The following is an 11,224-nucleotide window of genomic DNA, read 5'->3' on the forward strand; positions in this document are numbered from 1 at the left end:
ACACTGACTGTATTCAAATACAATATGTTGAATAAAAAGCTGTGAACTTTGGATTGACCAGTGCTGCTTCCTCAGTCATTTGGATAATCTCATGTAGCAAACATTTTGAAATGTGATGAATAGAAAACTACAACACTTCCAGTTGAATTATATAAGTTTCAAAATGGTGCTGTCAGTTACAGAAAAAAAAAGGCAATTGGTGGTCCATGGATTTTTGTGACTTTGCCATTAGACAGCTTTTCCACCTGAGCCCTGTCAAATCTTCAAAGAACAAGATTTGACCTTTCTTTTGAAAGAATATAGAAATCTCTCTAACAGCTCCACACTGTCTGGAATAAAGTACTCAAGTAAGAAAATTGTTTTATGTAGCATTCAAGTGGAGACACTGTATGTCTGACCTTAACCCTTTTGACCCTTGAAGTCCCTTTATCTGGATCAAAGCAATCTTTTTTCTTTTATATTTGATGAAGTGCACTTGTATTGAAATTTCAGTTAAATTAACTTAACTCTATCTTGACAGACAACACAACCTAATACAACACTTTAAATAATTTGTGCACACCCTCAAAATTCCCCCCATTTCTTACTATTCTTGCCAAACATTACACAGTTGCACAAATATTATTTATATTCATTTATGTTATTCTGTCATACCTTACAGGTAAAGGGATAATATAACCACAAGCTGTGAAAATATGTCCAAACTTCATTTTACACAGAGTCTTTCAGGCCTTTCATATCATATGCACGGCTTTACAGGATTCAGCTGCCTGTGCCTCTGAGCTGAAAACTGACAGCAGGAGTTTTGCACTTGAGGGTAAATGTAATAGAAGCGCTCTCAAAGTAGGAGAGTAGAGGCGAAAAAAGAGCGTTTTATTGCTTTTGTGGATGGGATACCTGACATTCTGAAGCAGAGCCCTGACAGTTGTAGCATAAAAGAGGTGTTCAGCACTCAGAAAGGGGAGCAGACAAGGTTGACAGAAAGTGGTCCAAGTATTTTGTACTGTTCAAAAGTTGGTACAGTGACACTAATATGTCACATGTGATGTTTTCTTTCCTGGATGAACTTTCACCCAAACTTGTTTTCTTCATGCTTTGATCAAACAGCACTTACAGGACGGCACTCTTATGTGTGAGTTGCTCTCCATGAAAAATACATATTCTGTATAAGACTTGATTTTTAATCTGTAAAACTGATGAGATAAAGGGAACCACTGATATTTTTTGTGCAGCGCACATCCACATACAAACACACTTGCATGCACTTGAGTTAAAACCCGTCTTAAACCTTAGCTCTTATCAGTGGATGTAGCTCAAGTGGAAAAAGGTTGAATCCACATGCAGGGATCACATCCTGTTAATGGACATTCTGGTTATTGTGTATCAGAGTGTACCTCCTTCCTCAGTCTCACAAAAGAAAAAAAAAGCTGCTTTGCTAATGCACTAATGTGCTTTTGTTCCACTGAGGGACTGAGGGTAAGTGTGTGTGTGTGTGTGTGTGTGTCTGTCTGTGAGAGCATATGCCCAAATTTGTGAACTCCATCTGGCAACAAAAAGGTAATATCAGGTGAAAATAACACCATCACCTAACAATCAGCAGCCTCTGAAGACAGAGCACACAGTTACTTTTAGTGTAGTACTGCATGAACACACACACACACACACACACACACACACACACACACACACACACACACACACACACACACACACACACACACACACACACACACACACACACACACACACACACACACACACACATATAATAAGCTATGATAAGATTTATCTGCCCCAAATTCTTTGTCTCAGCAAAAGTGAAGCACTGATTCCTGTAGTCAGCACATCAGCACGAATGCTATGAGCCTCTTCTGTGGTAGACAGTTATCGACAAAACACATATTTACTGTGCCCCTCTGGTTTGTGTGTTTGTGGGTGCATCTCTGTGTGTTTAAGCAATACCTATATATGGTTGACTGGAGCATGAAGGTGACAGATGTGTGTTGTGTGTTTGTGGATAAACACAAATGAGGACAGAGCAGGCCAGCTGTCATTCTATAGAGATAGACTGTGTAATGTAAATATAATGTTGTTTTATGCAAGTTAGTAAATGTGCTGTACATGCAAATGTAAAGTGCTCTCAAATTTGCATGTATTATAGGATTATATTAGTAAATACAACAACTTTTACACATAAGTATATTTAACTACATATTGTATCGCTGTCCAGTGAGGAGGTGTTCAGAGTAGAGCTGCTACTCTTCCACATTGAAAACACCCACTGGAGGTGGATTTGGTACCTAACTAGGATACCTCCTGGATGCCTTCTAGGTGAGATGTTCTGGTCCAACTGAGAGGAGACCCTGGGGTAGACCCAGGACATGCATGAATGGATGGATAGATGACAGTATTGTTTTGCAGTTAAATTAGTATTTGGTAACCCTTTAGCATGATGAACTGAAAAAAAAAACAAAGTTTGTAAGCATAAAAAATGAAAGCAAGTCATGGTTTTGTGGCATTTTGGGGTTTGCATGAAGTCACCCACTTTTTTGTTTCACATTGCCTGACTGGACGACATCTTTACATCCAGACTTTTAATATTTAGTGGAATCCAGTCTATCCTCTGTCCCCTCAATGCATTTGTCCACAGCTAATATTTCAGAACAGCTGTGGCTTATCCAGGTGCTTGGCATCAAATGTGCAAACTGTGTGCAACTGTACCTGGGTGACAGGTGCTGTTTTTAACTGGAGTGTGACATTAAACATTTGTTTTATTTATTTGTGTATTTATTTTAATTAATTGATTAAAAAAAAGAAGCTACTTATCACTAAATTATTTGTACTGATTATTGTAAAAACATCCTTGCTTTCAGTTTCCAAAACTCTTGTGTGGAAAATTAAAATGGAGAAATAGCAAATAATTTGGAATCCCAGATCTCTGTTATACAAATATCTATCTGTAGAAACTGAAATATGAAAAGAATTCAGATGAATGGATTTCATCTGAGTTAACTGCACTGGAGCTTAACGGTCAACAAGGCAATGGCAGTATACATATTTTATGTATTAGATTTGGTAAAGATATTATGAACAATAAGACAAACCATTTCTAACAGTAATCCGACAGTAACATGGATGATATGAGCTTAATTCTTCCGTTCACTTCACTTCCTGCTGTTTGCTCTGACTTCTGAATGGTATCACTATTTTAACAGACCAGCACTTTTCCGGGACAGTGCTTTTTATCTGAACTGAGTCCATGTCTTGCGGTTCTTGCCACTCTCCATCAGCCACCGCTCACCCCTTCTCATCTTCGCTGGCAGAGCTAGCCTGAGCCGGCCTGAACTGACCCACAGCAGATTTAAGTGAAGGCAGCTTTTCAGATCAGCACTTTCTTGTCCAACACACACACACACACACACACACACACACACACACACACACACACACACACACACACACACACACACACAACACACAACACACACACACACACACACACACAGGAGAGATAATATGGTGAGGTGCATTTGTCATAACAGCAATAGCTGTCAGTCAACATCCAGCACTGTCATAAGATATCACCAATATCTTTTCTATTTCAACATGCAAGCAATTTGTTTTAGGGTGTCTCGTACAAATCACACCTGTGGATACCTGAAGGATTCATGAACTGTTAAAGGCAGCTTGATATTGCCAGAAGTATTCACTTGTCAATTCATTTGAATTCAATTCTATTTAAATAGCTCCAAATCACAACAAGCAGTTGCCTCAAGGTGCTTTATATTGTAAGGTTAAGACCATAACATTCACATGCATACAGTATGAACTTGAGTGACATCCCATTCTTAATCCCCAGGATTTAATATGCTGTCTGGCCACCGTTTGCAGCTATAACAGCTTCGTCTCCTCTGGGAAGGCTTTCCACAAGGTTTAGGAGTGTGTTCATGGGAATTTTTGACCATTCTTCTAGAAAAGAATTTGTGAGGTCAGACACTGATGTTGGAGGAGAAGGCCTGGCTCAGTGTCCACTCTAATTCATCCCAAAGGTATTCTGTTGGATTGAGGTCAGGCCAGTCAAGTTTGTTCACACCAAACTTGCTCATCCATGTCTTTATGGTCCTTGCTTTGTGCACTGGTGTGCAGTCATGTTGGAACAGGACGAGGCCATTCCCAATTGTTAGCATGGAATTGTCCAAAATATCTTGGTATACTGAAGCATTAAGAATTCCTAACACATTATAATCCCCGCTCTACCAAACTTTACACTTGGCACAATGCAGTCAGACATGTACTGTTCCCCTGGCAACCACCAACCCCAGACTTGTCCATCAGATTAACAGATGGAGAAGTGTGATTCATCACTCCAGAGAACACGTCTCCGCTGCTCTAGACTCCAGTGACGGCTTGCTGTACACCACTGCATCCGACACTTTGAATTGTGCTTGGTGATGTAAGGCTTGGATGCAGATGCTCGGCCATGGAAACCCATTCCATGAAGCTCTCTATCCTCTGTTCTTGAGCTGATCTGAAGGCCACATGAAGTTTGGAGGTCTGTAGTGATTGACTCTGCAGAAAGTTGGTGACCTCTGCACTCTATGCGCCTCAACATCTGCTGACCCCGCTCTAAGATTTTACATAGCCTACCGCTTTGTGACTCAGTTGCTGTCGTTCCCAGTTGCTTCCACTTCCACTCTGTAATAATAATAACAGTTGACTGTGGAATATATTAGTGGTGAGGAAATTTCATTACTGGACTTGTTGCACAGGTATCATCCTATCACGGTACCACGCTGGAATTCACTGAGTTCCTGAGAGCGACCCATTCTTTCACTAATGTTTGTAGAAGCAGTCTACATGCCTAGGTGCTTGGTTTATACACCTGTGGCCATGGAAGTGAGTGGAACACTTGAATTCAATGATTTGGATGGGTGAGTGAACACTTTTGGCAATATAATCTATGTCAATAGCTGATGGGCAGATGTAGATTCAAACTGGTCAGCCTGAGAAGAACTACATTATATGTAATATAACTGATTTAGTTTTGATTTTCAGGATGACCTTAGCTGGCTTCCTTTAAATATCTGTTGTATAGAAGGATTTAGATGTGCAGGGAGGTGGATATTATTTCCTTTCAGTAGAGCCAAGCACCCCACCCCACCCCCAGCTCCAGCATCTTTAACTTAGCTTACACCCAGCATGAAGCAACTATGTATTTTCCAAAATATTAAATGTTTCTTAACTATTACTTAACACATATTATTCTGCAGTTAGAAGTTCAAATAATGATTTTATTTATCTGTTTGTTGCATACTTTCTCTTTCCCCCTTTCTTATTCAAAACACCTCTTAATAGATACTCTGCCACTGCCAAAAATCTCCAGTATTTACTTTCAATTGCCTTTTCATCTCACTTATATTGAGATGCCTTAAACCACTCAGTGACCAGCATAGTTGCACTTTCACACCCTGTGATGTTTGGCAGTATTAGGTGAGGTTTACATCATGGTGGAAAGTCTGTCTCCCTCTGTTGCTAAAGTCTTCCTAGGGTTGCTCTCCTAAATAAGCACGGTTTGTCAGGCCCCCTTGCAGTTATGCAGAGGGCTCGTTCTGCTCTGTCTACCTGCACTAGTGCCTGTAGGCAGAAATGCCGCTGCTCCTTTACACACACTCCACCAAACTTGGACACATGCCAGACTCCATCTTTGTGGCCCATTCCTTCTCTCTGTTTCTCCCTGTCTCTTCTGCTCCCATTTATTAACCTCCATTTCTCTTCTTCCCCTCCTCCTCATCCTTCCCCTCTCTCTATTTCTGCTCTTATGCTCCCTCCACCCTTTTTCATTCTTTTGTAAATTGTGTGTGGAGAAATGGGAACTAAAAATACACCGGTGATAAACCCAATTATCTGTCCTTTTTCACGCTACACGCCCAAATCGCTAAGAACATGGGACAAGCTGTGTGCCAGATACCAGCCTTCAGTGTGAATTCTGTGTGTTTGTGTTCTTGCACCTGTATCTTGTCCTGTTCAGCAAACTAATGTAACAATTTTCCTTGACTGCTATGGAACTGTAAATCAACTGGTCACACTTAAGAAAACTGCTAGAATGATTAATTTTGCACTACACAAGTGCAGCATATTGTACAGTTCAGTGTAAATATTAGCCGGGGAAACAAGAGGTCACTCCCAGATGACCCTGCAGTATTATACTTTCTGTATTTTTCTTGGTGTCTTTGTAACTCTACTAGATATCGCCTCCAAAGCATGATGGCTTAAGTCAGCTTGTCCCACTGGATAACCCACTTCCAGCAGCACACAATATTTGATCATGTGTCAGCTTGCATGCTTGTGCCTGTGTGTGTGCCTGTGTGTGTGTGTGTGTGTGTGTGTGTGTGTGTGTGTGTGTGTGTGTGGAGGGGGGGGGTGCTGGCTCAAGATGACCAAAAAGACACAAGCACTGAAAACACTGCACTGAGAAGTAAATTCATGGTGAAAACTGGATGCCCAGTTCTCCTGTGTAGAACAAATTTGAAAATGTAAAGACATATCCATTCTGATACTTCACAGCCTGCAAAGCCCTGAATCTCTGTACTTGGCAGCCAAGTTTTAATTTTAGCTTTTTGGTTCATTTTGGATTTCCAGCACATGTGAAAACATCCCCAGTGTTGACAGTACATTTGAGCTCTAATTATACTCCTTTCCGCTTTATACAGCCATGGCGATGATAAAGATACCCAGCTCTGCAGACAGTAATGAGTGCGATGCTCTTAGACAGCACTTATGATGTACTAACACAGGTTTGAGCTTGTTTAAGTATTGCTCTTGCCTGTGGCTTGAGTACAAGTGAGCGTCAGATACTCCTTTCTTTGCAATCACAAGCTGTAACAGTCAAACTGTTGGCAAACTGGTGGGGCTGCCACACTCATTTCAAATTTGTACTAATCAGTTACATTCTCCTGAATTGCAATCCCATCACACAAAGACTCACAGAGCTCTGATTTGCACACATATGCGTGTGCCTTTGTGTGCATTCGAAAATGCAGCACTGGGAGAAACACTGTGACTTTTAAATTGGACAGCTCACTTTTTACACATATAAATTGGGGCAAAAATGACAGTCCTTAATTTTACTCACTTCAATTTTGGTCAGCATAAGCTAACCCTTTTTTTTTTTTTTTTTTGACAACACGTAGCAGACCATATGACATTTTACTGTCCTTGGGAAATTAGTTTGCAAAAACAGGACAAAATCATGGGAGCATGAAAATGATTCTGTCTATAAGCAAACATTTGGCTCCACCATATAGTATGGTCTCTTCTTTTGGCATAAATGTCCCTTTAGGAGGTCTATTATACACTAAGGTTTGTATAAAACTACAGAACAGTACACTCACCCTGCAGAGCTCTACATCTGTGTAGGCAGAGTCAATCAAATTATTGCTTTCCTCAATCAAACAAATGAACAGATGTCCGTGTGTGGGTGTGTGTGTGTGTGTGTGTGTAGGTGTGTGCATTAAGTTTATAATCTTTTATTCAAGTACAAAATTGCTTCAGTTGGCGCAGATAGTGACATTTGATTCAGATGCAAACAATCTTTTTTGATAGATTGCAGGTAAACATCTCATTAAAACAGCTTCATGTAGCTGAAATTTGTTATCTTTATTTTAATATGTTTCAGGTAAAACAGGATGCAAAAGACTGCATTTGTAAAAACTTTTCTTTTAATCCAGTAGAAATAATTAGGGAATTATTGAAGCAATGACAGCCATATTATTACATTAATACATAGAGAAAGGAGCCAGGGATTTAGCCAAACCTGTAATTAATACTTTCATTTCACCTGACTATAAACTTAAATTTCACATGCGTGTTATTTATTTATACTTGTTAAAAACCACAAACAGTTGTTTTTTCTGAATGTCACAGCAGAAATTGAGACTCATCAGACCAGGCAACTTTTTTTCCCCAATCTTCTATTGTCCAATTTTGGTGAGTCCATATTAACTGCATGCTCTTCTGCATATCTTGGCTGTTGCTTTCCTATCAGCTCAAAGCAGTCTGGCTATTCTCCTCTGGCCTCTGACATCAACACAGCATTTTTGCCCAGTGAACTGCTGCTCACTGGATATTTTCTCTTTTTGGACCATTCTCTGTAAACCCTAGAGGCAACTGTGCAAGAAAATCCCAGTGGATCAGCAGTTTCTGAAATACTCAGACCAGCCCATCTGGCACCAACTACTGTGCCACGTTTAAAGTCACTTAAATCACCTTTCTTTCCCATTCTGATGTTTGATTTGAACTTCAGCAAGTTGTCTTGATTATATCTACATGCTTAAATACATTGAGCTGCTGCCATGTGATTGACTGATTAGATATTTGCATTAACAAGCAGTTATACATGCATAACTTAACCAGCCAGTAAGTCTGTGAATCTGTGGAACTGCCAAATTCCTTGTCTTTTTAGATAAAGTAGCACTGAACTTCTCAGAAAACCATGCTCTCTGCAGCCCTGACCTCTTTACTCTACCAGACTATACAGTTATACCTTCCTCACAATATAGGCAAGACATGATATCCACCTCCCTGCCTCCGGGCAGCTTCCAGAATCCCCGATCATCTCTGCTCCATTAAACCCACCTCAGTGAGACGACCATGCCAGAGAGAGTAAAAAAGGGCCATCCAGATTTCATGACTTAGGGTTGAAAATAAAAGCACTTTTCTCAGGTTCAGGGAATTTGGTGTAGATATGTGGATGTGAATAATTCAGGACGGTCTAAAAGTTGTAGCGAGGGAGACAGATATTTTTATGTGTTATGTTTCACTGGAGGAAGAGAGATGGCACCAGTGTACATTGTATGAATGAGAGCAAGTGCAGGGGAAAAAGCACAAGGTGAAAAGGGAAGGGTGGAAGACATTATGGAATGAGAGGAGTAAAGAAAATAAAGTAAGGCAAGAGGACTGAGGGGGAAGAAAGGCATGAAGAGAAGGCCAGAGAATGACTGATTAAAAGTTGGTGCACTGAGTTGGTGACTGAAAGAGAGGAAGTGAAAATGGAGGGATGATGCTGAAGGGACACAAGAGGATGACACTAATGGCTTGTGGACTTCTGCATCCAGCTTTTATGGAAAACATGAATTAAACATTGCCTGGGGTAGAGCACTGGAACAAGCTATGGTGCTTCATGCTAAACAATCCTGGCAGAAACACTGATTCTCACCTAGTTCCTCCTCCAAACTGCTTCACTAATAAGGCTGGTGAAGACAAGCGTGTCATGACGCCACACTGTGAGCTCAGCAGTTGTCAGATGGTGACACCAGCAACAGCAAAAGCACATTATCCCCGTTGTGCTTATTCTCTTTTTCTTCATCTGTCCTTTTTATGTGGCGCTTGTCTGCAGGGATTAGACTCAGTAAACTCCTTCCAACTGCAGAAGAAAGCAAAAGAAGGAGGAATGCACAATGTTTTGACGACTTTGCTTGTGTTGAAATGAAGGGATAGCGACTGCTGTGACAACTCCCAAATATGAAATTCATTGTTTTGAATTTTGACACTATTAATCCTGATATGGCCTCAAGATGAAAGGCTGGTTCTGACAAAGTGTGTTTACTTGTGTGCATAAGCAATCATGTAGGCATGCACCTATGATTCACATACTCACAGAACATTTAAACCACATCTGGTAGACTAAAGGCAGGACACAACAGGTTCTGCTGATTTTAAACACTACAACATGTCATAACCTTTGGTCATGATACAGGGTACAATATGCCAAAAATGAATATTACAGTACAATATATAGTTATAAAAATGGTGTACACAATTGTGACCAAAGGGGTTATGCACAGATCACCTCTGGTTTTTGTTTGTTTTTTTGTTAACTGTGTCCCACAAAGTCATCTTTCTGTAATTTGGATTAAATTAATATAAATTTGATTTTTTTTAATCTCTAACAGTGGTTTGGTTGTTTTTGCTGGCGTAGGCTTTTGGTATTATACTCATCCCACATCCACCTATTAAGAGAATAAACTCTGACCAAATGTCAACCAGTCACAAAAGCATTGAAATGTATAAATTATAACATACCATATATAGTCTATTTTGAAATCATAATAAACTACAAGCAGCAAGTATGCATTGATGCTAAACAGGACAACTGTACATAGGCCCGGATTCCCCTTAATTTAGGCTTCAATTGACTCTCCAGGTCTTTTTAGTCCTTCTGAGTAACTTATTACTTGTTCTATCTATCTATCTATCTATCTATCTATCTATCTATCTATCTATCTATCTATCTATCTATCTATCTATCTATCTATCTATCTATCTATATAGTTGAAATAAAGTAAAAGGGACTGTCCTGCCAAACACTGATGGCAAAATTCCTTTGAGTCAAAATTTATTTTTGTCAGTATTTGACACATACTTCATCTCTCCAGGACATACTTCCAGTTTATTAGGGGCTGATATGGAACTAATACTCTTCTTCAAGTTAAACTTTTTCATTCCATCATCGTGTGCGCATGTTTATATTTGTGTGTTGTGTGTATCCAAAAGCGGGTGAGGACAGCTCGCGTGTGTAGTACCCGGACACGTCTCCCAGCTGTGCGTCTCACTCCCTTTCTCACCATTCACCTCAGGCTTTTGTGTCGGCTCAGTTCACTTCAGCACTGCTCGGCTAAGCTTTCTCTCCTTAATGACTTTCTTTGATGACGTCAAACCAAGCGTGTAAAATCATGCGCTAAAATTAAACTTAATCAGCACTGGTAAACAGAAACCTGGGGAGCTTATAATGCGAGCGGCGTGTTTCAAAGCGGCAGGAAGCATGCTTCCGAGCAGATAATCTTTCCTCCTCAGAACAGCGCAGTGCTGCACTTCAGTGGCTGGGTGAAGATACAGCATGCTAAGGGGTCTCGCTCCAGTTTTGGATTTAGCAAAAAACGTTGGTGTAATGCAATACTTGTTTTCAAACTGAGCGGTTTATGCAGACATATGCTTCAAAAAGTTATCTCATGCAAGAAATTGACGTGAAGGCTAATAATGAGTGAAATAAAGTAAACTGGCTGTTACATGGTCACTTCAGCACCACGGACAGCGCATACTGAAACTCACTCTCTCACAAACAATTCAAACCCATCTACAGCAGCTGGAATGAGATACAGTAACTCCTACTGTATTTTACTACTACTGTATCTGATCAAACAACCTAAGAGGCAATGTCACGATGAGC

Source organism: Archocentrus centrarchus, chromosome 1 (genome assembly GCF_007364275.1).
Source record: "Archocentrus centrarchus isolate MPI-CPG fArcCen1 chromosome 1, fArcCen1, whole genome shotgun sequence".
NCBI classification, from domain to species: Eukaryota; Metazoa; Chordata; class Actinopteri; order Cichliformes; family Cichlidae; genus Archocentrus; species Archocentrus centrarchus.